Genomic DNA, 27,500 nt, shown 5'->3' with positions numbered 1-27,500 from the left:
ATACCCAGAGGTACTGGGTGAAATAGGCTACACGCACATACACATCAAGTCACCACCCAGTGAGCAGGGTAGTCACTACATAAACTGCAAGGGATACCCCTCCATCAACTGCCAGGTTGTGTGCAATACCCAGGGCATTATCATGGATGTGTGTGCTGGCAGCCCTGGAAGCTACCACGACTTCCACACCTGGCATGCCTCACAGCTTTATCAGGTATTTGCCAGGGGGGGACATCCCATATGGCCACCTGGTGGGGGATGCTGGCTATGCACTGGAACCTTGAATGAGGACTCCCATCAGAAATGCACACACACACACTCATGCAAGAATGCCATAATGAGGTACATGCACAAACCAGAATCATCATAGAGCGTGTGTTTGGGATGCTTAAATCACAGTTCCATTGCTAGGACATATCTGGCGGAGCCTTGCAGTACTCTCCAGGCATGTGTGCCCACATCTTCATAGTATGTGCCATGCTACACAATATGATCCTGTGGAAACAGCTGCAGCATGGACAGAATGGTGAAGGCCCTCACAGCCCACCACCATTGCCAAGAGCCCCACAGGCACAGATGTACTCAGACCATGAACACCCAGACCCAGCCCCAGTAGGCAGATGGAGGTGTTCCCAGTATGCCCATGCCTTGGCAAGGAGGGAAGGTATAGCACACACACACTGACAGTGTAGGCACCAAGGGACTGACACCTTTCTCCACCTGCACACACAGTAAAAAAGGATGGCACACACACAAGACTACCTGTAAATTGTCATGTATAGGCAGTCTACTGTGTGCATCCAACATAGGCAGCCCTCAACTATTGCACACACAACTGCTATTGGCACAAGGTAAGTCAACACCTGAATAGTAAATTAAGCTATCAGCATATGCTGATACTGTATTCATAGGTTCATAGGTTCATAGGTAGGTACTTGGCTAACTGCCCAAGGGCATTCATAATCCTAGCCAAAATGTGTTAGCTTTTGCCACCCCATTGATTAATTAACTGTCCCCCCCGTGGAGCAGAGCCAATGGTGGGATCCCTGGGGAGTATCTACTGTTCCACATCCACTCTTCAAGGTTTCTCTTGAAGAGCATTAGTGAGGGGCTCTGTATAATGTAATTAGGGATATTGTTCCAAAGCAATTGGAGTTTCTATGACAGGAATCTGTCCCTCCAGCATGGTCTAGTTATTGTTGTGGCAAGGTTTAGCTCACTACAGCATGTGGCTCACTGTGACATGGATTCCCATAGGTGGAGCATATCCATTAAGCCCGAGTTGGACATGGCTTTCTTGTCCAGCAGAGATCATCTCTGAGTAAATGAGATGCCAATGAATAAAGCAGGAGTTTATTCAGACTGGCTGCATAAGACATATATTTGAGGCCAGTAAACCTCTTGGCGAGGTACGTTCGTGGACCTTCCAGCTGTCGGAAGTGTCTTCTGAGGTACATCCCAAATGGGTTATTATACTCTATGATGAGACTGATGAGTGATGAGTAAAGGGGCACTATAACCTCAGTATGTCTAGATGTGAACCCTTTAGTAATCAGATGGCCTACATAGAAGGATGTCCTAACTACTTTGGAGATATGATTGTCAAAGGAGAGATCACTATCTACCTTAGTCCCCAGATCCCCTATTACCTCATTTGTATTAAGGTGGCTGCCACTTATGTGTTAATATGTGGGTGTTTAGTTTTTCCCAAATGGAATGACCATGCAATTTGTGGCACTTAGCTTGAGTCCATGACTTTGACACTCTGTGTCGGTCTCTGTGAAGCCCTTTGAAGGATGTCTCTGTCAGCTGGACTGTCAATTATGGCTCCCAGTTTGCAGTCATTGCCAAACATGGTCTTCTGTAGTCCACTTGTGTTTGCCTGTACATCGAAGAAGTATATGCCAAACAATAGGGGTCCCAGGACTGAATCCTGTGGGACACCAGTTGTGACTGGTTAAGAGTTGGACCTGGAGGCTGCTAGTCTTACCATGTGGGTTCTGTGTGTAAGCCTGTTGATAACCCATCCTGTGATGTATGGGTTCATGTACAGGCTGGTGAGTTTATCAATAATACCTGAGTGAGGAATGGTGTCAAAAGCCTTGGCGAGGTCCAGGTAGTATGTGAGAACCACCTCTCCCCTCATCTAATGCCTTGATGACTGTCTGTAAGACATCAAACAGGTTCAGTAGGCATGATTTGCACTCAACCAAGCTGATCTGGGTTGGGTCAAGTGTTTGGAGGTTACCAGTGTCTTTGTTAATGAGTGCCATGAGGATATGCTACATAGCTTTGCAGACCAGGCGAGTCAGGCTTATGGGGTGGTAGTTACCATGGTCAGTTGTGTTTCCACCTTGGTGGAGTGGAATAACCGTTGCTATACGCCATTGTATGGGCATGTAGCCTGTGTAGAGGCTGAGGTTGAAAAGCTTAATTAGGTGGGGGGTTAGTTCATCTTGTAGTGTTTGCAAGATGCAGTCTTGGACACCATCTGCCTCCATTGACGCTGTGTTTTGCCATTTGAGAGGGCTATTTCCCCCTGTGTGTCTCTGATGTCTGGGATACTGTACTTTTTGGGTATTGTTGTGGGCTCTTTAGTGGGTGAAGTTTGCACTGAATGTATCTGCAAGGATGTTGGCGATAGTAGGTTCAGTATATTTTGTACTATATTGCACTGGCACAGTGAAAATCTGTGTGTTACCACTTAGATCCTTGATATAGCCAAAGAAGGCTTTGTGGTTATCTTTTGAATCCTTGCCTATTTTCCTGTTGAAGTTAGCCTTGAATGATTTCATGAGGGACCTAAGTTCTTACTAATACTGGTCATGGATGTCTGCCCCTTTTGGGATTTGCTGTTTTTCTGGACTACTGTCCTACTTCTGTTGTATAGCCTGTTTATTGCAGGGGTCTACCAAACTGGTGTCCTTGTCTTGGAGGAGCGAGTCTTGGTTTACCAGTGATGGCATGATCCATAGATCCTTGTAGGTGCTTATAGAGTGCATTTGTAAATATTTCTGTATCTTGAGCAGTGTTTTCCCTTAGAGTGGGGGCTGTGAAATCTCACACTTCTGTCTTTAGTAGTATGAAGTTAGCTATAGGAAAGGTTTTCACTGTGGTTTCCTTGGCTGGGGGAGATGGTTGGGTGTGGAAATCATCAGTAAATAGTTCATGGTCAGATCTAACCAGTGACGGGATTACATCTGCTGTGGTGCACCTGCCGCCCATGTTGGTGATTACCACTTCTAGTATGTTTCCACCTCTGGTTAGGGAGTTTACCATCTGATACAGGGCATCTAAGGTGATAAATTCCAGGAAGCGCTGGTCCTGGAAGTGAGTACACGAGTAAGTTCACCAGTTAATGGTAGGGTAGTTGAAATTGACCAATACCAGGGTTTTCGGTAGGGCTGTCATGTTTTCCACTGTCTCCAAGTAGGTGGAGTGGTGGTTCTGGGTCATGGTGGGTGATCTGTAGCAGGCCAAAGTTTGCATTGCAGTTGTGGCTGATGTTAGCTGCACATGGATGATCTCAGAGGTATCCTGCTTCCCCACTAACCTGGAGGTGTAGGGATCCCTGATGAATATGGATACACCCCCTCTATGTCTGTGTCAGTCCATGTTCTGTGGCCAAAATGTGTGGTATGGGTTGTAGTCCGGTAGTGCTGGTGTGTTCTCAGGAGCCTTAAAACAGGTATCAGTTACTGCACAGATGTTGACATTGTCCATACTGAGGAGTGCTGTGAGTGCGTGCATTTTGTGATTACAACTCCTGGCATTGAGTAGCATAACCCTCATTGATTTTGCTATTGTGCTGTTTGTGGAAGTGGGATTCATGTGTGAGACTTGCCTAAAAAAGGCAACATGGGGGCGCCAATAGCCTTAGCCAGTTTTCGAAAGCCTAAGGCTGACACATGCAAGCCGGTATGGTATTGTTGCATGCATGTTTCCCATCTGTGCTTGTTTCTCATCTTTCCTGTAGGTAACCTACTGGTAAGCAATAGAAAGGCTTAAACTGATACAAGTCTTCTAACTTCCAAGATAGGCTTTTGGAGTGATTAAGTATCAGTGTTCTGTATGTTCTTGCTGTACTTAACTGTTTTCTGACTACATGGTGAGTTTTCACTGCATATTGTGATCTGAAAGCTGTGTTTATTCACATATTATTTCTGTGATGGCCTGCACTTTAGAGGTTCACAGAAAGGTAGTAGGCTATCTACTCAAGTGTATTTAGAAGCATAGCTACAGTGTGTTGGCTTTCTCCACACCATTGAAGAAGTAACTGAGCCTCTGTCAAGCATAGCCAGTGAAGCGATTCCAGGCAGAGTTGCCGGAAGCTGTTGAAGACTGGGGTGGCAGAGGGTGATAGGGGCACTTAATGATCCAAAAAGGGAAATGTTCACGTGAAAAAATCAACACCATTCAATTTCCCCAACAGGTTTTGCAGCTGTAAAACTGGAGGAGCTCCCCCTCTCCTGGCTGTATGGTTCTGAGAAACATGATCCCAGGGGTGTATATTCTGTTACTCATTGACACATCAAGGTTTCTCTTGAAGTGTGACAGTGAGGGGCTATGCCTAATGTAGTTAGGAATTTAATTTATAGTCTCTCATTTCATTTGTTATGTTTTTATTTCAAGAGTAAGTGAAACTCAGTGGGTTTGGGCACCTCCGCCCTTTGCTTAGCCTAGCTTACACATAGAAATCATCTAAATAGGAAATAGTCAGAAGCAACATTAATGTCAATAGTGTAATGGTTACAGCATTCACATAGTATCTGTGCATTCGTGGTTCAAATCCCAATGAAGTCAGAGATGTTAATCATGTTAAAAAGTTTACCTTAACCACAACTTGCATATTTAGGTAGTATTCTTCAGTATAATAAACATTTGAAACACCCATATAAACCCATGTGTGCCGGAGAGTAAAGTCAAAAGAGATTGTAATGTTATGTAAGCACATAGTGAGATGTTACTTCACTGAAATGTATATATCCCGAGTAGTTAGCAGATATGGCTGTGTTGGCGCACACAGGATATACATTTTAAATCTTGTTTAACCGTGTTTAACTGCTGCTTTAATGTCACACAAACACTTTTAAACATGCTTACAACTGCTTAAATGAGCCTTATTCTGGAGTAAAAAACATTTTTAAAGCATCGCAGGTCTTGAATCCTGGACCATGCACACCATAGTCATGGGACTTACCACTAAGCCATCTGAGCTGTATGCATGTTTCATGGTCTTTAGACTACACCTTTTACTATAGGCATTCCACAGTACTGACAACAAATGGGACAGTCACTTTGTGCACATATATACAGTACATTGTAATGTACTGTAGTTTGTGAATCAACATATACAAGTCTACATATATATATAACTGTTAAAAATTAATACTATATATATATATATATATATATATATATATATATATATATATATATATATATATTATATATTACAGTTACATCTATAGCCATATATATATATAAACATCCATGAACACACTTCGTGACACAGAAGCAATCGAAAGGAAATGAAGTGTACACAAAACACATGCAGCTCTGGTATTATGACTATTAATATTAACTTAACTCACCATAGAAGGTATGGTTGTTGTGTATGTGGAGATTGGGGTGGGGGAGGAATGCTGGATAATGAAATTATGCATCAAGGAGAGCCTGGGTTGGATGTTCAATAAGTGATCTGGAGGGGTATACATGGAGTATGGGGACAATATAAAAAGGGCACAAAACAAGAACCTTTCTCATACATAATACACCCTGTCAGGTCACATTGCAATACTTAATTCCGCAAACATATGAACATTAACATGTATCAGACATATGTACACCAACTGACTGTCACATTTGTTTTCAGTAGTGTGGCATGCCCGTAGTAAAATGTATATTCTAAACACCATAACATTTGTACATATTTCAGATGCCTTAGTGATAAAGTCAGTGACTGTGGTGTTCATGGTCCCGGGTTCAAGGGCTGTTGATTTATTTTGAGGGCCAGAATAAGGGCTATTGGATGCAGGTTGATTAAGGCACTTTTAAGCAGTTGTAAGCAGTTTGCACGGGTTTGCACAATGGTAAGCGGCGCTTAAATACTGTTAAAATAAGCGCTTCACAGGTGTAACCTTTGTTTACCATTGCTTAGACCATGGGCAAACTTGCTTACAACTGCTTAAATGTGCACTAATCACACTTTCCCTACCAGTGCCTGCTCTAAGAGGTAAAATAATAACCACTTCCAGGATTAGAACCCGCAAACATGTAAACCATCCTCTGAGTAACCTACCACTAAGCTACCTGAGATGTACCAATGCCAGTTGTGTATTCATTCAGATTAAAACACAAAAGGGAGGATTGTCTGGAAATAAGACAAACTGCCATGTACCGAATTAAAGGTGTATGCTCTATCTATCTATATCTATATATATATATATCTATATATATATATCTATATATATATATCTATATATATATATATATATATATATCTATATATATATATATATATATATATATATATATATATATATGTATGTATATATATATATATATATATATATATATATGAGAGAGATAGAGATACATAGATACATATCGATATATAGAGATATACATATATGCAGATATATAGATAGGTTAAAAACATCTTATATCTATATCTATATACATATATATATATATATATATATATATATATATATATATATATATATATATATATATACATACATACATACATACATACATGTGTGCATACAGCATCTGAAGTGTTCAAATCTGAGTATAAAATGGACCATAGCAATCACACATTCTTCTACCCCCAAACAATGTGAACATAACATAATAAGAGTATATGCCAATACACTATTACAAATATGTTCTATGGACATGAACCAAATAGGGCTGTTCACCAACACAACTACAATGACTGCAAATATCCATGACAGAAATTCACAGTCATCTTTCATTTAGCAAAACTTTATTACATTCCAGTGTATTGCCAAAAGGATTCAAGGACTAACATTACCTGCATGCTATACAGGAAGCATTTAACAGTGCCTTATTGAATCAGCCTGCAATTACCATAGTGTTAGTCCACTAAGAGATAGGTGTTCACATAGGGAAAGAACCCCCACACACATATAGAATATATATAAAAGCAGTTCCTACACACCCACCGACATCTCCCCCACACCCAAACTAATTACAACAATACATACTGTCATACCATAACCAATTATTCACCCACTATACAACATCTGCTAAAACCTTGACATACCTGGACATAGACACACTAACATGGCCCTATGTGGAATAGTTGCTGTTATACAATGGAACAGCTGCTGATGTTGTAGGGTTTGTTTGAACTAATCCTGTTTCAGAGGGTTGAAAAGTAATTACACCAGGAAGTGTTACCAATTACTGATTATCAGCACAGTATGATGCACATTTACATCAAACTAAAGATGTCTGGTGTGCACACTGTAACCCCCCTAACATTATATGTATAGCCATTCATCCTTGAGCTGGTCAAACATCCTGGCAAGACTTAAACATATGCAGAAGTATTAGGTCAGACAAACCCTGCACAAGTAGCAATGTTCAGAAATATAACAGCAGTACTCACATTTAGACCAAATATTCTAGGCATTACACACAATATATTTGTGTTTGTCTCAATACAGCTGTTGCAATAGATTTCAGACAACACTTTCAGGCTGTCTTCCTCACAAGTAAGGCAAAGGGACAACGCCCAAGTGGAGTACTCAATTATACTCCACTGTTGCCACGGTATTGGTTAATGGAGTAGCTGCACAGCTGATGTGCATGTAATTAACTACTTTGGTTGGAACACCAATTGGTGATCAGGATAGAACATGTTACTGATCTCTAACTATAAAAGGATGCCTTCTCACACATTCAAACCATCTGTCTATACCTGCAGAACAGTAAAAAATTCCCAACAGAAGATTGAAACACAAACCAAAAATGATTAAAATACCAGTCAATAACACCTCCAGTTACCAAGAAGGTATGTATAACATTTAGTATGTCTGTGTATGTAGTACCTGTTCTGTAATACTTACAGTGTAATTAATGCATATAGTGGAAATAGCTATCTTGTAGTGATGTATTGCTTGAGCAGTAGTAATGTTTGTAGTATTCTATGTGTGTACTGCTGTAGGCCACAAGGCAAAGTCCTCATACACCACAAGGGATGATATATATGGGCTTGGAATTCACCAGTCCTTTTCCAGCCACTGTCAGTGTCAGGGTTGGTCCAACAAGTATGTGCTATAACATGGGATAGTATATGTTGATGTATTGTAACAGTTATCATATATATGAGTGTATTAGTGAGATGAGCATGTCAAAGGTGGGCTTACTGTGCAAATATGATTTGCATTGTGGGATATTGTGCCAATAACTGTAATGTACAGTATTCTAGGCAGATCTGTATTCCATTTTACATAGCATTTCTGTTATGTTCTGCAAACATTGGTTATGTCTATTGGCATTTACAATACTCAGTAACAGGATACATATGAATTGTATTCATCTGACAGTTTAGCAGCATGATAGCAAAGAAAATTGGAAGAGCTAGGTAACTATCCATGCACATAAGACGTAATATCCACCTCTCTAGTATTGTTTGCAAGCAATAACAGCTGTGCATGTGTACATGTTATGCAAATGTGTAGTGACCCTTGTTACAGGGCTGGGCCAAATGTCTATGGGCACACCTACATAGAGTGGATATTGAGAGTAGAGACACACACACACTGGTTGAACATTCAGGTTTGTGTAGCCTAACCTCTCATTGCCAATCTAACAGCCACTTGCAAATACTGTATGTAAGGTTGTGCACAGTACTGGTAATGAAACAAGTTGCATATCATCTTTAATTTTTATTTATTTATTTATTTATTTTACATTTGTTTACCGGGTTAGTCCAACTGGATACATATCCCTTTTCAGCAGAGACCCGGGGAGAAAAGCTCCAAAGTACAAAAGGTTTTGAGTTACATTTCAACGATTTCAAAATAACATGGTAGGGTAATCAAAAGTTTAAACATATCAGTTACAAGAAAGTTCAAGGAGAAAAAAAGAAAAACATCTTCATAACTAAGACAAGATTTAGGTTTGCATTACATAGTAAAAATTTTGGATAACATAGTAAGAAGAGACATCAAGTTAAAAATTAGCTATAATTTGAGTAATTCATGTGGTATGTGGATTAGTGAAGACATAGGTTCCATGGACACTATTAAAGATTATATTATAGGCTCCAAAAGATGGGTAAAGAAATATCAAGTACAATGCTCATAGGGAATTAATAAATAGAGGGGTGTTACAGTGAGCTAGAGATCATATAATATAGTTTAGCAGGGCAGTAGTAGAATAAGAGAGAAAAAAGATGGCATCGGGAGATAGCATGGAGGGTATTGGGATTTTTAGGACTAGTCTGGTTTGGTACAGGAACATAGCCAATGAGCTTTTAGGAAAGATTTGAGGTTACTTTTGAACTGGCTAAGGGAGGTAGTTAGTCTTAGGTCGCTAGGAAGGGAGTTCCATAGTTTTCCGATGGAATTAGCATAAAGAGCATCCCCACCTAAGTTATTAGATTTGATAGTTTGTACTAGTTCACTATTGGAGGATCGAAGGCAGCTGAGATTAGAATAGGGGGTGAAAAGTTTGTTCATTGAGGGGGTTTTATGTGGTTCCTTGATTATTTTAAATGCTTCAGTAAGTTGATTAAGTTTAAGAAGATTGGGGAGTTCTAACCAGGCGAGTTTTTTTAGGTTTAGGCAGTGATGAGTATGGTACGGTTCACCTGTTACGAATTTGGCAATATGATTATAAGTCATAGAGAGTTTGTTGAGCTCATCTATATTAAGGAAGGAGAATACTGGGGAGGCATACAGTAGGGTGGAGAGAAGATGTGTACGTGCAATGGTTAGTTTGGTAGTAGGGGTTAGAAAGTTTTTAATTCTATACATAGATCCTAGTTTCTTGTTTACAGTTTTTATAGTTTGACTGATGTGCATATCAAATTTGAGCTTGTGATCAATAGTAACTCCCAGTAGTTTGGCATTAGTGACAGGCTCTATGATGGTACCATTAGTGGACTGAACATGGAAGGTCATATTATTAGTAAGTGGAGGGTGTTGTCCTAAGGAAGAGGCTGAGGTGGGGAAAATTAGTAGTAGCTTGGTTTTTGTTGGATTCAAGATCAGTTTCTTCTCAATGAACCATGTTTCAACTGCAGCAAAGCAGTTTTGGGTAATTACTTGGAGATTATGGAGGGAGGCGTCGGAACAGATCAGTGTGGAGTCATCTGCATATTGTATGCAGGTTGCATTAGGGATTACTGAATAGAGATCGTTTATAAATACAGAAAAGAGAAGGGGACCAAGTATAGAGCCTTGGGGAACTCCTATGGTGTTTGGTAGTAATTGAGATAGCTTGCTTTGCCACTGGACAGCTTGTTGTCTCCCTGACAGGTAGGCATCAAACCAGCTTAGGGCTGAGTAGTCTAGGTGAAGGGTTTTCAGGGTGTGGAGCAGTGCTTGGTGATTAACCATGTCAAAAGCTTTGACAGGTCCAGAAAGAGAGCAGAGGTAATTAGTTTATTATTTCGTTGCAGTTGACTGAGTCAACAAAGGAGAGGAGGGCAGTGGTTGTACTGTGATGGGGGCAAAAGCCGTGTTGAGTGTTAGACAAAAGATTATTTAGAGTAAGATAGTGCAGGAGTTGCTTGTGAACACACCTTTCCATTATTTTTGCTATTGGGGACATTATTGCTATAGGTCTAAAATTTGATATTTCCGTGGAGGAGCCGCCCTTGTGAAGTGGGATGACATATGATATTTTCCACATAGTGGGGATTTTAGACTCTGTAATGCTTCTATTTATCAGAATGGAGATAGGATAGGCTATAACATCTGATGCTATTTGTAGGTATTCAGCTGGGAGTCGATCGGCCGATAAGCTGGATGGTTTAAGTTTCTTCAATAGGGAGCTAATGTAGGAGGTGGATATTGGATGAAGGTTAAAGGCAAGTGGAGATTTACCATTAGTATTGGTTGTGAGGGGGGTAGGATTAGTTATGGAAGGTGTGGAGGAAGGTAACTTGCCGGCTAGGGACTGGATGGCCTCAGTAAAATATGAGTTAAACATATTGGCTATTTCTTCCAGATCTTTACCAGTAAGTTTAGTGGGGGTAGGAGTAGAGGGTTTCCCAGAGTGAAGAAGGTTGTTAAAACCTGCCCAAAACTTTTTTGGGTTATTCTGATGTTTGTCCTGGAGGTGACAGTAATAGTTTTTTTTATCTTGGGTGATAGTTGACTTTGTAGAATTTCTTAGCTGCTGAAATTTAATACGATCTAAGGGCACTTTCGTGGATCGCCACTTTTCCCATGCTTGGTCTCTAAGCTTAATTTTTGATTTTGTTTCCTTAGTTAGCCATGGTGCTATGCGAATCTTTGATCTTATAAGGCGGTTTGGTGCATGGGAGTCCAGTATTTTTAGAAATGTGTCGTTAAAATAACCCACACTCTCATCTAGGGGAAGTGACTTTAGCATTGACCAGTTACAGGATTTAAGTTCTTCTAGGAAAAGTGCTGGAAGAAATTTTTCTTATTTCTAACAAGTCTATATATCGGAGGTCTTGTGATAGCCATTTTGTCCTTCCTTATGTATGTGACTAGGTGGTCGCTGAGATCATTGGGGAGGGTGCCTGTGGTATAGTTATTTGTATCTTTATTGGTAAGAATCCAGTCGATGGTGCTTTCTTTTTGCTTAGTATTACCAATTCTTGTAGGGGAAGTAATGTTTTGGGAAAAGCCATATAGGTTAATGGGTAGGGGATTAGTATGGTCAGAGAATTGTGTCCAGTCTATGTTGACGTCTCCCAGTATGATGGTCTCTTGGGGGTAGTTTATGGTTAACCAATTTAGGGTTACTTCCAAGGTTTCTAGGTTTTTCCCTGGAGGAATGTAAACTACAATGAGATTAATGGTCTTATGTTTATTTAGGCATATTTGTAGGGCAATTAGCTCCATATTAGCGACCTTGGGGGGTTGTATTGGGTTCAATATGATATTCAGAGTATTTCTAAACATTACCGCTATTCCACCACCCTTTTTTTTTATCCGATCAACCCTCAACATATTAAACCCAGGTGGAAGTATCTCTTCATCCTTTGTGGATGGTTTAAGCCAGGTTTCAGTTAGGCACATAATGTCTGGGAGATGCATGGCTAATAATGCATGAAGATTCTGAACCTTGTTATTTATACTTCTAAGATTGAGATGAAACATAAGGAGAGTGCTGGAAGATTTTGAAGCTACTTTTGAGGAAGTGGAGTCAAGATTGGTAATTGGGCCTGGGTTGGGGTGTATATCCCCATCTTTGGCTATACATTTTTTCAGTTGGTCAATTAGTCTTAGTAGTTTAAAAAGTATCTTTAGACCATGTTTAGTAGTAGTTACTTTGGGGTATCGTTGAGTTAAGTATTCATTTTTAAAGTATGGTATAGTGGGGTAAATGATAGTTGAAGTAGGATAAGAGGGATGATTTGTATAGTTGCATGTGTGTCCATTGAGGAAATGAATACCAAATAGAGTGTAGTTTTCATATCTGGTTGCAAAGTAAGGGATAAATAACAGTAAAGCTAGAATTGAAATCATAGTTATTACTTTGCACATGATTATATATAAGCAAATGGCTGTCAGAGTAGGTTGCTTTTGGAAATGCCTGTTAAGGTATTGGTAGATGGGCGGGATTGTGGGAGGAGAAGTATTCAATTGGCAGGGGACTGTAATTGGCTTAGAGTTAGTGGGTTGGGTTTACTGACCTCATAAATGTAGAGATAGTGGGGGCGGGTGGGATAAGGGGGCAGGGTAGGGAGCGGAGCCCGAGCGGGCGAGGGCTGAGCGGGATACACCAGTCAGGAGTTTGCAAGGTCTTAAAGCCTGCTACATGTAAGTAATGGGGCTGCTATTTGAGTTGCAGTATACTTTAAGTTTGCAAGGTCTTAAAGCCTGCTACATGTAAGTAATGGGGCTGCTATTTGAGTTGCAGTATACTTTACTTAGTACTTAAACACAATTACAAGAGGTAGATTCAGGTTAAGTTTACGACCAGCTTCTTTGTTAATTCACTGGATAGATAACCAAGAAAAGTATAGGGATTTAAAGCTGTTTAGGGGGAAGGCTGCCAAGTTAGATGATAGGTACTGTTGTGTCTCCTGCCTGCAAGACTCTTTCTAGCCTTAATAATATTATGTTGAGGGTATAGATTTTTAACTCCAGTCTAACATCTGCAGTAGGAGTGTAAGATGTAGGAGACTGCTGCCCATGTGTAATAGCTGCTTCATAGGTGATGGCTTACTCTATCTGATTATATCCTGATCATGTTGATAGTGGCAGCAGAGTCTATTGATACTTGACTCTGTTTGGGGAGTGGGTGTACATGCCCAACAGAGCTCATGGTTCTGGTGGATATGTGAGTATATACCCAGAAAAGGATACAGACTTGTTGACACTTGCATCATCTGTAATCAACTATCAGGATGTGATGTGCTCTTCAGATGAGGATTGCTGGTAAAGGTAGGTACTATGTTTCTGTAATAGCCAGTGTTGTCACATCCATAACACAAATATTCACTTGTGAGCATCACTGTCTAAAACAGCTTCATAAGCAATAAGCAAAATAAATACAGTACTTGGTACTTGGAGTACTGAATGCTCATACAAGCATGTCCACTAGGCAGCTACTGGTGTTTACTAATGTCAGCTTTGTGTATGTGGCCATCCTGGGGGAATGTAATCTTTATGCCATGTACACTCTCAAACACACCTGACACCACACCCCACACATTGTCTGGGATGCAGCTACAGGGGTAAGCTGGAAGGCAGTCCAGTCTACAGCCATGAATTGACTGGACAGTCGTGAGGTGTAGGTTATCACATGCATCTCATCACCACAACCAACACATACCCTTACCAGAAAACAGTAAGAACACCCACACATACCACCAGAAATCACACACATTCACAGAGACTTCTAAGTATCTGGCCAAGCAAGAGAGCTCCCAAGCTGGAATAGACACACACCAAAATATATAAACTGTATGACATAGTTTGCCAAATTGTGCCACACCTCAGAACACATGGCCAGAAACATGCCCAACAGCACTCATTTGTGAATGCAAACTCTAGCACTATGTTACACACCAAGCTATACGAGGGCAAACATACTGTCAGCTGCCTGTCTGCCATGATTAGCCACATACCCATACACTCAGACCACCTTTTGAACTATACACATGGCTCTGGCATGTTCCATGTTGATGTGCAGGACCTGTGATGCAGTAGCCTGGACTGCATGGAAACACACATGTAGGAACTGTCAGGTCTTGTAGCCCATGCAGGTATGTCCCAAGGCCTGGGTAGCATTCTGCCATTGGCGAGAATGATACTGCAGTACAGGGACAAAAGTATTGCATTCCACAATTGTCTAATGTACTGGTGCAATTCATAGGGTATCCAGTATCTCTCTGCCTGGGATAACATGGTTGACAGACCATGATGCTTTGCCAGACAGGGCCTGCACCTGTCACCCCTGGGAATCTGGATACTGGCTAGGGCTCATGCTTCCCCTATAGTGCATTTATCACGCAAAGGTCAAGTGAAAGTCCATTGCTGTAACAGGGACAGCCAAGCAATAAACTGTGGGTCTCATTACTCAATGATACATTTCAGAAACGCAATATGAGCTCACTTACGACAATCCTTAACATGGAGAACATATCTGTGCAGTGGCTGAGATATGGCTCAATTCTCTGGAGAGCACCCCTGCATGACCATGTTATAACACATACCTCACCTCTTGGCCATTATCCTTTATTGGAACACACGGGCCGCAGGTGTGTCCATATTCCTGAAGGATATGCACACCCCTATGCTAGTTGCACTTGCATAACGTCAGACGCATTATGCCGAGCAACTACCTTTGTGCCAAAGTGGAATCCAAATTGCACCTTGCGACAGATCACCCACCATGCCTCAGATTTCCCAACTGTCATATTGTGCTGTAATGGGGAATATTAGGTTTGAGATAGAAAACCGTAATAATGGCTACTCTCAACTATCCCATTATGATCTAGGAAGACTCCTCATGTACCAACACCTGTGCTCAATGCATGTTGGATTTCATTGACCCCAATGACCTGGATCGCCATTGTCACACAAACAGGGCTAACAGTATGCTACGCATAGTCAGTCTCCAAAGCCAATGTTATGCTTCTTATGAGCGAAGTGGTGACTGTCATGGCACCCATGCAGATGGGCAATGCATGTGCAAATGCTGAATCCTACACAAATGCACTTTAAGCACTCACATAATTGCAGTGATTGTGCCATTGAAACATAACCAAGATTCAACCAAACACAAACAGGAAGGCAAACTGGTGGCACCCTGCCTGAAACTGTACCACAGACGGTAGTAACTGTTGCAAGAGTGAACACACATGAGTGGAGGTGATCCCTAGTCAGCCTCAGTAAGATGCAGATACACCATATAAAACCACACAAAGCTACTGTGAAACAGCCACATATTATGAGGCCAACCACAGAGCATTCTATAGCTGTGTAATGAATCGTAATGGCAACGACAAGACCTGCCATGCTTCACAGCACTATGGGATGAGAAGTACTGCACCTACAGAAATAGCAGTTTTTCATCCAGATAGGGTCTTGGATAACCTAAACCCACTCTCACCTTCCCCCATCAGGTACACATATTTATATATCCATGTACACTACAGAGCCCCTGTAATAACAATTATGCAGGTACAAGCTGCACTCTCTAAACCCATACATGCAGCTTGCATGGGACCTGTCAACATCCCAGGGTGTATTTTTCACAATTGTCAGAACAATTTGCTCTCCACATACACATCATGTTCAGTCATAGCTTCATGTCAGGCTGTGTACACAATGAATGGTGCATAGCAACAGTTATCACACCCAACAAAGAGGGAGTCACCACTGATAATGGGGAATAGTGCACTACTACCCTGCTGAGTCTGGTCTGTAAGGCCATGAATCTTGATCAATTTATTTGATGTAGTCAATACAGATGTAGCTGACAGTAAGGATGATTCACACAGCATATCATGACCTTGCCAGGTCTTAGAACACCATCACCCATACTGTGTTCCAGCTACACTCAGTAAACTAGGTCTATATTCCTATGTCACAGGGTTGGTTGGCAACTGGATTGCTGGTAGAACCAACACTACAGAAGGTGTCTGACTAATACACGCACATCAAACCAGTCCCAGCTACAGTAATACAGGGTTCATTCCTGGTACTCCCCCTCTTTGTTATCTATAGCACACAGACTAACACAGAAGGCATCTGCCTATTGAAGTTTGCAAATGACTATGAGCTAGGAGCAATAGTTGACTCAATGAGTGCTGTGGGCAACATACAGAAGGGCCTTTGTGGGTCAGAGGTGTGGTGTGTGATGTATGTCCACAATCTGACAGCTAAGTATTGCATTGTCATCCCCTATGTTAAAAAAACTGTACCCATGAACTACCACCTAGGCAGCGGTCAACATAATGGAAACTGTGTGTGTATGGGATGCAACTGGGCAGTAGTCTTTCCTTTGATAGTCACTTCACCACACCAGTCAGGTAGTCATAGATGGCACCCCTAATCATGACAGGATGCCATCCATGAATATAGAGATCACTGTTCAGCCATACTCAACACTCAAGTAACCCATAATAGATTGCATATTTCCTTTAAGGGTTATTGGCCATGTTCAGATGGCCTACACTGGTCTTCCCAAACCCTAGCTCCACTATGTAGCATGATACCTACCCTGAATAAAGCCATGTCCAACCCAGAGATGTTGGACATGCTACACTTACACATCCTGATTGCAAATAAATACATACTTCACGGACATCTACCTTTCTAGTACAAGGATCATAACATGCATGACAGATCCCTGTCCCATACACTTTACATACTTCTGCTATACTATGCATCCCTGCCCAGCAAAGCTGCACATTGCCCCTCTCTGAGACAATGTGTGATGACCGCTTGGCAAATATATCAGTAACCCTGTTGATCAGTTCTGTGGCACTGCTTGAACTGGCCACTGAAAGTTACCTGTCTGTTGGCTATAGCTAGGTAACCTTTCAGACTAGGCTCATAAATGGCCTAGGGCATATAGCCTACTAGTTCACTATGACCATACATGCTATAGTTGATATCCAACCCTGCAAATACCATCAAGCTAGCCACTGTCCCATGTGTTTCACATGTGCAACTCAGGAAATGCATGGCAGGATGCTATACTGCTGTACAGTGCCATGTAGATGTATATGGCAAAAACATACATGTAAAACATTCTGTGAACAAGTCTGCAGGGTCAGAGGTCATGTCCCTTAAGACTGTGTATGACTATATATGTGACATATACACAGCATTAAGGTCTCTCACATTAATGTGAACACATCCAGGCATGTGCTGATAGGTAAAGAAACCAGTACAGGCAAACAGACATGCCCATATCAAGATAACATCCACATGGAGTATGAGCAATGTCATCACTTGACACACACATATATGGTGATAACATCAAATCACCAGTAAGTGTCAAGTGTGTGTGAGTTAAACATGTCAGTGGTGTTAGTGTCATGCAGATTTGCAAAGACATATTTGTAATCATAATAAATGTGATACACATGTATGTGCAGCTGTACGTCTGTACCTCTCTGTGAGTTACTGTGACCTGTCTCCATCATTATGTCTTCCAAGTATGCTGCGTGTCAGGCTGCCACCATACACCCGCTTGGAGGATGAGGTCCTCATTCCATACCTCCTTGACAACCATGAAACACTCTTCAGCCATGTGCCACAGGATGCACAGCAGCGGGATGCCCAGTGGGAGGAACTTCGCAGGAGGGTAAATGATGTTGGCGGCCACAATCGCACCTATCAGCAGGTGTGCCGACACTGCACCGACCTCATTAGAAGGGGGAAACATCATGCAAATGCAATCGCCAGGGAACAAGCTGCATCACGTGGGGGGGCACTCACCCAGCCCCCACTCACACGTACCGAGGAGATACTGGCCAACCTTGGGACACCTGCAGAACTCCATCCACAAGCTTTAGCTGGTATTGTGGAGGTGGTTGTCTCACAACCACTGAGCCGGGAGTTGCCTGGTAAGTCACTACTGCACATAGAATACAACTATATTTCATATAGTTACATGTGTTACTTAAGCAATAACCTACACTTGAGTGTGGGTCATGCTAGATTTACCCACAGTTGGTGTGGTTTGGTCATGAGGGTGAAGCCCGAGTGGCCAAATATAGACAACCGTTGGTAAATCCAGCATTACCTTCACCCAGAAGTGGGTTATTGCTATTATACAATGGCATTATTTAAGAAAAAAATACTTACTTTTCTTAAATAATGGATTTGTATAATGCCCCCGTGCTGCCCTTCCACAGCTGTCTGATATTCTGTGACAGTTCTGATGTACTGCACATGGGTATGCTTACATAGTACATCAGAGTTGTAGGTGGAAGCAATGGAGAAAGCAAGATCTCCGTTGCTTTTTACAAAGTGTCTCGCTATGTTAAAGGAGTTTAACATAGCGAGACAGCTTTAAAAAAAGCAACTGAGAATCTCCTTTGCTTTTTTTAAAGCTGTCTCGCTATGTTAAACCCATTTAACATAGTGAGATGGCTTAAAAAAAGCAACTGAGAAAGGAAGATCTCTGTTACTTTTTTTAAAGCTGTCTCGCTATGTTAAACTCCTTTAACATAGCGAGACAGTTTCTAAAAAACAATGGAGATCTTGCGTTCTCCGTTGCTGTAAAAAAAAAAAAAAGACTTATACTAATGGAAAAATTAGTATAAGTCTTTGATTTACAATGTGCATGCTGACCAATCAGCATGCACGTTTTGGAATAATAATGGGGGCCATTGTATAATGTACAATATTTAATGTAACATCATATGCAAGACATGTATGCACACTTGTCACATACTATAGTTTGCTACTCTATGTATGCACAGATGTGCATACTCCATAGTATAGTCTATTGTACTGGCTTATGTACTAACATGCACATTGCACCCGGTAACTATCACACAGGTGTGGATAATGATCTTACTCCTGTGACACTCCTATTTAGGTACCTCTGGCATTTTGCAGTGACAGCAGACTTTTGCAGGTGAGATTGTTATTATTTATCAGACTTGAAAATGCACAGATCATATTAATTGCATACTATCTGCCATGTGACCATTTAACACACGTACACATAATGTATGGTGGTCCTGTTAATATATACATTTCAGACCTGCAATGCACCACAGTGGTTACCCATGTGGAATAATTGAAGACTATATGAAACACCTACATTAAACCTTACAAACTGTCATTGCCAGATGTGTGGGCAGCTGTAAATACAATGGTGAAGATGTGGTTCACTGTAGGGACATGTACTACAGATCAGCATTACGCATGTGGGGAATACAAACAGTACTATACAGACAGCATATGTGTGCACACACTCTAAATGTTTTGGAGCTGGAGTATGACCAGCCCACAGGATTCACCCTTGTGGATTATACCCTTGCTATGAATGTCACACAATGTCATGTGCTATCTGACATGTCCATGACATTTTGTGGGCTGACTGCAACACTGGTTAATAATCCTGCAAAACATGATGTCTCACATCCCAAACATACCACCCTTTGTCTGCATAACCCTGTTCTCAGTGGAGCATATATCTACGTGTGTATGTCATATGGGACACACTGACATGTGAAACAGATGCCCATCACAATCATTGGACAAAACATGTTTACACATGGCCATGAAGGAAGGCCAGAGTCATGAAGCAACACATACAGTAGAAGGGATGTACACCCTGTTGTACACTGGCTCGACACAATCCAACTATGGCCTTTGTGTAATGGGGATATTGCAGATGTGACACACTAAACATCATACAGGCCTGTGCGCAGCTTGTGTAGGCATGACATCAAACCACCACATAACATGTCTTGAACATCTTGAGTGTGTCACAAAATGAAAGCTTTCAGCTATACAGTATACAAACACATACATGTGTTGCACAACATACACATGCAACCACATCAGGCCACAGATACAATACATTCACCTTGCTGGTGTCAGACATTACTGTCATGCTTGCTCCTCATGTGTGTGAGGTACACAAATGGCATGTGGGACATGGAATACTGCTACGTTAGCCATGTGTGGGCATAGTTGCCAGGCATCAGCAATATGGTTGCAGATGTGCAGGGATGTCATCTGTATACCCTTCAGTGACCTGTGTCACACATTCCACATTAGGGTTTAGTGTGTATACACCTCAGTGATGTGGGTCACATTAGATATGTATTGTATCTGAACACAGTCATGGCTATGAACTGTGTCTGTAACTCACACTGTATAGCAATAGTGAAGCCACATGATGATCTATAGGGTGGACTGCCAACATTGCATCAGCTGAAGGTCCATGTTAGTATAACACATCCCTGCATTGGGACACCATTACCTCACTGTATATTTGAAAGGACACCATTGTGTTAAACATGTATGCATGTCATTCAACACGTCAGCAGAAGACATGTCATACTACATATGATTTCCAAGATCATATGCCACACATCAGGCTGGTGTACTGTTAACCAGTGCAGGTCTGTGGCACCATTGCAAAGTAGGAACAGCCATGTCAAACATGTATGTACAGCCACATGCGCATTGTCTGTAGACTCAGCTCAGGAGTAAGCAGAATAACGTTGAACAGACATGCACTGTTTTGGGGGAGATATGCAAGCTAGGGTTCAGACAAACATAGTATTCACTCAACATACCCATCTGCTCATGTCCTCCTCACACATAGGGGCAGTGGCCAACACAAAGCATCAGTGGGAGATGTAAGCAGGTCAGCGATGGTCTGTTAAAATGTGTGGTATGTTGCACAAAACATGGCAGTGTGGTGCAACAGTGCATAGTGCATGCATTGTGTTGCAGGTTCGGGGCATAACCTACTAACACAAATGGTGCAATACAGGGATGTATTCTAACTACAACTATAATTGTGTAAGGTGCATGCCTTTTACTATAACACATGCATGGTGTTGTGTGCAACTCAGGGATGTATGATAACTACCACTATAATTGTCTAAGCTGAATGCCTTCTGCCATATCACATGCATGTTGCATGCTGTTGGGTGCCATATCATGTGTCTCTGTCTGTATCTGTCTGCGTCTGTGTGTGTCTGTCTGTCTGTGTCTGTTTGTGTCTGTGTGAATGTGTCTGTCTGTGTGTCTGTACTGTGCTGTATAACTTGTAATGTACAGTTCTTGTCTGCCCCTCACAGCTGTTGTTGTAGGTGCATTGCCCTCCTGCGGTCCACCTGATATTAGTGTCCCTGCAGACTCTAGCAGTGATGATGAAAGTATGATTGAGGCACAGGCAGCATTGTCAGGGGCTGAATCTGTGCCATTGGTTGCCATTCCACCTGTATCCCCTCATCCCCTCACAAAGTTCTCATGCCTAGACATACCCCATCACAAGTGGCAATAGTGGAAGGACAGTTGGCGGGTGGTAGCATGGAACAGGAATGTGTGGAGACTATGGAAGGTGGCCTGCACACCATAATCTCAGCCAACTGACTGGTGATGTCCCACACAAGCATGTGCCCAGGGCTACTCCTAGTAGGACTTCTGGCCAACATGCCCCTGCAAGACATAGCACATCAGCTGGTGTCACCAGATGCATGTTTCAGGCTGTAATAGAGGTGCAGGCACGTCTTGAATGGCACAACAGAGAAGTTCTGTGGCTTCAGAGGGCTGCTGTCCATTCTTTAACTGACAACAACCAGGCAATTACAAATGCTCACCATCATCTTGCAGATGTTTTGGATAGACAATTGGGTGACATGGTGGGAGTCCTTGACCATGGTATGTCAATCCTCGAGCATGGAATGTCTGTGCTGGAACATCTGGTGGGAGTGAGGCATTGGGCACATGGACGTAGGCCATATACATCATTTGTTGAATGTCTACGTGAACATGCTACTTCACATGCTCGCTCCCATAGTGGTGGAAGCAGCAGCAGTGCAGCTGGTGTTTTGCTGTCTACACCAGGACACAGCAGGCCATGTGCACATGGTCCTGGATGGTCCCAACGGGGACATGGTTCCAGTGGACATATGTCATCAGACAGTACCCAAACTGGACCTCTGCCTGGTAGTGCCCATGCAACCCCTGGCAGGCGCAGGTCACGTAGCCATGGCTGGGCACCGTGAACATTAAAACCTGCCCTGTACAGTCTTCAACTGTCAATAATACCCCTGTGTAGGCCAACAACATGCCAGACCTGTGTGCATACACACACACACACACACACACACACACACACACACACACACACACACACACCAGAAACAAATGTAGGGCACCTCAACACACACACACACATAACATCCACACACACCCAATGAGATAAAAGTCCCTAACCCACACACATGATATCATCCAATAGTGCAGCCTAGGCCTCTGGCAAACATTATCACCCTGTGCATATGATGATGCCTGTGCCACATCCCTGTTATCCACACATCAGTGCAGGGACATGCTCATATAGTCTGATGCACAGGGCGAACATACTTGGACGACAATTGTAGATTACCATTGTTGAGTAGTGTTGACAGGCAGCAGACATACCATGTACTACAGTTTTAGAGTGCATTTTGTACTTTTGACAGTATGTATCATGTGTAACAACAGTAACTGCATGTTGATCGTGATGTTCTGCCTTCCTGTTTCAGGTGTAATTGCATGTGTCGGGGGATGTCAGTGTTTGCGGTTAGTGTCCCATATGTAAATGTAGACTACTCACAGGTCTGTATGACAATACCTGCATGCACTTTGTAGCTTCCACATCACAGTTATAATCTCCCAAGTTTCAATTATGTTTACTGTTCTAATGATCGAAGAGCATGATAGCTGTGTAGTAAGCTACTGTGGCCAGAGCCATCACATCCATAGTGGGTGACATCACAGGTATAGTTACCTGGAGCGGGGAGGAGATAAAAGAGTGGTTTAGCAGATAACAAGGGTAAAGGCCAGTGGAAAAAGTGGTTTCTCATTGGGAAGCAGTAATACCCGCTCTCATGACAGGATGCAAACACACATACCCAGGGATTCACAGACACAGTAACTCACCCACTCACTCAGGGATTCACAGACACAGTTACACACACTCTGACACACACACACACACACACACACACACACACTTGCCAGTGTTGGGATGAGAACCATTGCCTATGTGCAGATCATCATTATAGTACTACATAATTACAAGATGCGCCACAGAGATTACACATGTACAGGTAGTCAGAATGGCCTAAGATCGAGTACATCAACAGGGATACTAGATTGCAGTGAGTGTATGTGGGGAGGGGGGTTCATCAGTAGGCTATGTAGCAACAAGCCTCACCCCAGGGTGTACATGTTTACAAGTGGTTAGAATGCCCTTCTAAGATTGATGACATCAACAGGGATAGTAGATTGCATTGAGTGGTTGGGGGAGGGGGTCTTATTTCACTATGGTAAAATACAGCCTCACTCCAGGGACCAGACAGCCATACATACACACACACACACACACACACACACACACACACACACACACACACACACACACACACACACACACACACACACACACACACACACACTGTGACATTCACAAAGATATACACCTATGTCACACACATACAGACACTTGACATGTGTGATATATTCAAACCCCTGCCTATGTCTTGCTTTCTACACATCACTCTGTACAGATGTCTACATACAACAGTGTACAGGAGAGTGAAAAACATTGGGGATGTATTCCCCACCATATGTGACATATATAGACACACACACACCCACATGTGCCAGTACTGTGAATCAAACACCTGCCTATCTCATGATAGTTATTACAGAGCTACAACACTATCACATACGCTACAAAGCATACTGACACTTTCCTTTGCCAACTGTGCTGATATATGCACAATATATGCACAGGGGAGGTGTTACTGTTACAGTTGTCAAGAGATCTACCTTTAGTGTCACCCTTACTGCATTCTACATTGAGTGTCTTCCTCTTCAATTAACAAAACCATAGCTTAGCAGTTACACAGGTTATTGTAGGAATGGTTGTAACACACCTGTGAGCTGTCCTCAGTAATCATTCATCTGCAAAGTAGCCCCACCTCTTAGTAGTTATGTCTAAACATTTGTCCATACCTAAAGTACAGCTACTGTACTTTGAGCATATCACCATATACAGTTGGCAATGATGAGGCTGCATTGCAACTGCATGATGTACTAAGACAACAGTCACCTTCAAACATCAGACACTGCACATGCATGGAATCTAAACACACATCAATACATGTACACATATGCAGTCTCCATCAGTAAGTCGACTAGCAGGTCAAGAGGATACATTCCACACCTTCCCCACACCATGTGTGAAACCCAGCTAAGCATTACACCATAATGGATGTTGTATTCATGTACTGGTAGGACACACAGCCATCTTCACTGAGTAGCTAAGTGTACATTTATGTGAGCAGCACATATCAGCAAGACACACACACAGCAATATTCCATGTCATGATCCAACAAACTGTTAGTTGACAGTTCCACTGTGAAGCCAGGGCACTGTAATGGTCAACAGTGAGCACATCATATTTGCCACACACACACACACACACACACACACACACACACACACACACACACACACACACACACACACACACACACACACACACATCATATTTGCCAAACACACCTCATGAATACTGGAAGAGTACCAGCAATGTGCTCTAATACTGGAAGAGTACCAGCAATGTGCTCTGTTTGAGCTAGGCATTACACTTATTCAAGCATGTGTGAGGTCTGTGGCTTATAAACATCTCATTCCAGCACGTTCTGGCTATTGTGGTAATAAGGTTAATGTCCAGACAGCACACAGCATGCATGGCTTGCAATTGTTGACATGGGGTATATGTAGGAGCTATGGGTCACACATGGCTGTACATGTCATGGACATATCACCTGTAACTACTCAGGAACATACAGAGCATATCTGTATTTCCCTGAGTCTGTCAATACAGGCCATGTGTGTTGGTCCTATGATCCTATTATTTGGGTATGTTTGTAGGCATTGCATTTGGTGGACATGTCTAATGACATACATGCCACATGGATTGTTGTATGATATGATAGGTGTCATAGGTGACCAGTAGAAAGGGAATATTACCTCTGTCAACATAGATATCAAACCTTATGTACTGTTAGCATTCAGCAGCCATGGACCTATCTTCCCTGTGCATGTGTGTAATGAATTTAGCCACCTTTATGTACAAAGGACAGCAACAGCTATGGTATTTTCATTTATGTTGTATGGGTGTGGGATGTACATATCCAGGATGGGTACATCTAGGTCATATCCAACCACGAGGGTGTTGTTTACTAGTGTACAGCAACAGTCAACTGTGTTAATGCTGACAACATCCGAGGGACCCTGGTATGTGTACAACTGACCTGGTTACAAACAGTGGTATTATTGCAATGCAGAACACATTATGCAACAGTGTCAGTACATGGGTACTTTGTACAGCTGATGTAGGGCTAGGTACAGTCCACCAGTCGAAGGTTATTTGGTGTTGTACCATAATATTTCATACCACCTTTATGGATGTGTGTTGGTAATCTGAGGACATGGTGGTGGATGTATATTAGGATACAACCTAGAATGCAGCATTTGCCACTGTCACCTGTACCTGACTCATTTGTGATGAATTATGTTGGAGTAGTGGTCTTTACTTGTGAGTAGCCTTTATGAATATGTGGACACCACCACCTGGAGTGGTCCATACCAGTGTTATGGCCCACATGTCTGGATCTGAGTTATATGGTGGTAGTGCTACTGTGCACTACAGAGCCTTCAGCCAGGTGTTTCTCACTGCACAGATGTCAGTATTCCCCATTGTAGGTTCTACACTGAGCAAATGGATTGTGAAAGTCACACATCTAGCACTGGTCAGCATAAGCATCCAATGCAATTGTCTTGTAGGTGTCAGGGTGTTACTTCAGGGTTTAGAACATTTGCCTTGGAATGGCACTATATGGGTAAATGCGACCTGGGTATTATCCACACTCCCATGAATCATGGATGCATGTGATCTGTGACGAAGGCTTGTCTTCTTTCAGTCATGTCACCCCGGAATGACAGACACTGGACAACCTCATAATTACAGAAGGACATTAGCTCATTGTTTTGGTCAAGCAGTTGCCACTCGTACCATGACATCACTGCGTCATGCAGAATTGTGCTTGATATCAAATGCTACATCTAAGGTGACGGACAGCAGCAGACGTTGTGTAGATGACCAATGTCAGATATATTTAGTGGAGCGATCCTGCTAATACTGACAACAACTAACACAGCCAGGAGAGGTCATCTTGACACCTGCACCTCAGTACCATTAGACAATGGGGCTCACATATTATGCTTGCACATGCCACTGTCCCAAGTATAATGCCACTGTCCACAATCTGATATCAATGTATGCCTTTCAGGGCAGCAATGTGTGTGACACATGTTGTACTTTGCATACACCTGTGTGTCCCAGTTAACCAATTATCTGTCACTTCCACACATGCATGATTGTGTATACTTCACATATATATGGCAGTACTTCATGTATATGTATGTATATGTATCACACAGCACAGATGCAGATATATCATTTACGGGCCACATACAGGTATCTGGTAGTAAACCTTTATGATGTGCATATATACTGACAGTTAAGATGTACATAGCTGTAAACCTGTGTGTTTACAATAGGAGTCCATTACAATGTGTTCTGTACATCTAAGTGTATGAGCATGAACACTGTGGTCTTCTGTGGTTAGAATCAGAGTGCATCCCAAACAGCCCTGTGCTACTAAGTGTATGAGTGTACCCACTGCCACCTTTTGTAATTTGAGTCAGTGCATCCAAACAAGCCCTTTGTTTCTAAGTGTATGAGCATGCCCAGTATAACCTTGTGTAGTTGGAGTCAGAGTGCATCCCAAACGGCCCTGTGCTACTAAGTGTATGAGCATGCCCACTGTCACCTTGTGTAATTGGAGTTAATGCATCCAAACAAGTTCTGTGATTCTATGTGTATGAGCATGACCACTGTAACCCTGCAGTTATAGTAGTTGTCCATTCCACAGATGGGCATATTCCAGTTCAGGGCTTGTTATGCTATAACTATACCTCTCAGGCCTACCTATGTCTTACCTGCAGATAATGTGTCTTGTTTGTGCATAGATGTTGTA

The sequence above is a fragment of the Protopterus annectens genome, chromosome 5.part0, assembly GCF_019279795.1.
Source record: "Protopterus annectens isolate FY-2018-M chromosome 5.part0, PAN1.0, whole genome shotgun sequence".
NCBI lineage: Eukaryota > Metazoa > Chordata > Ceratodontiformes > Protopteridae > Protopterus > Protopterus annectens.
Note: the sequence above shows the minus strand (reverse complement) of the source record.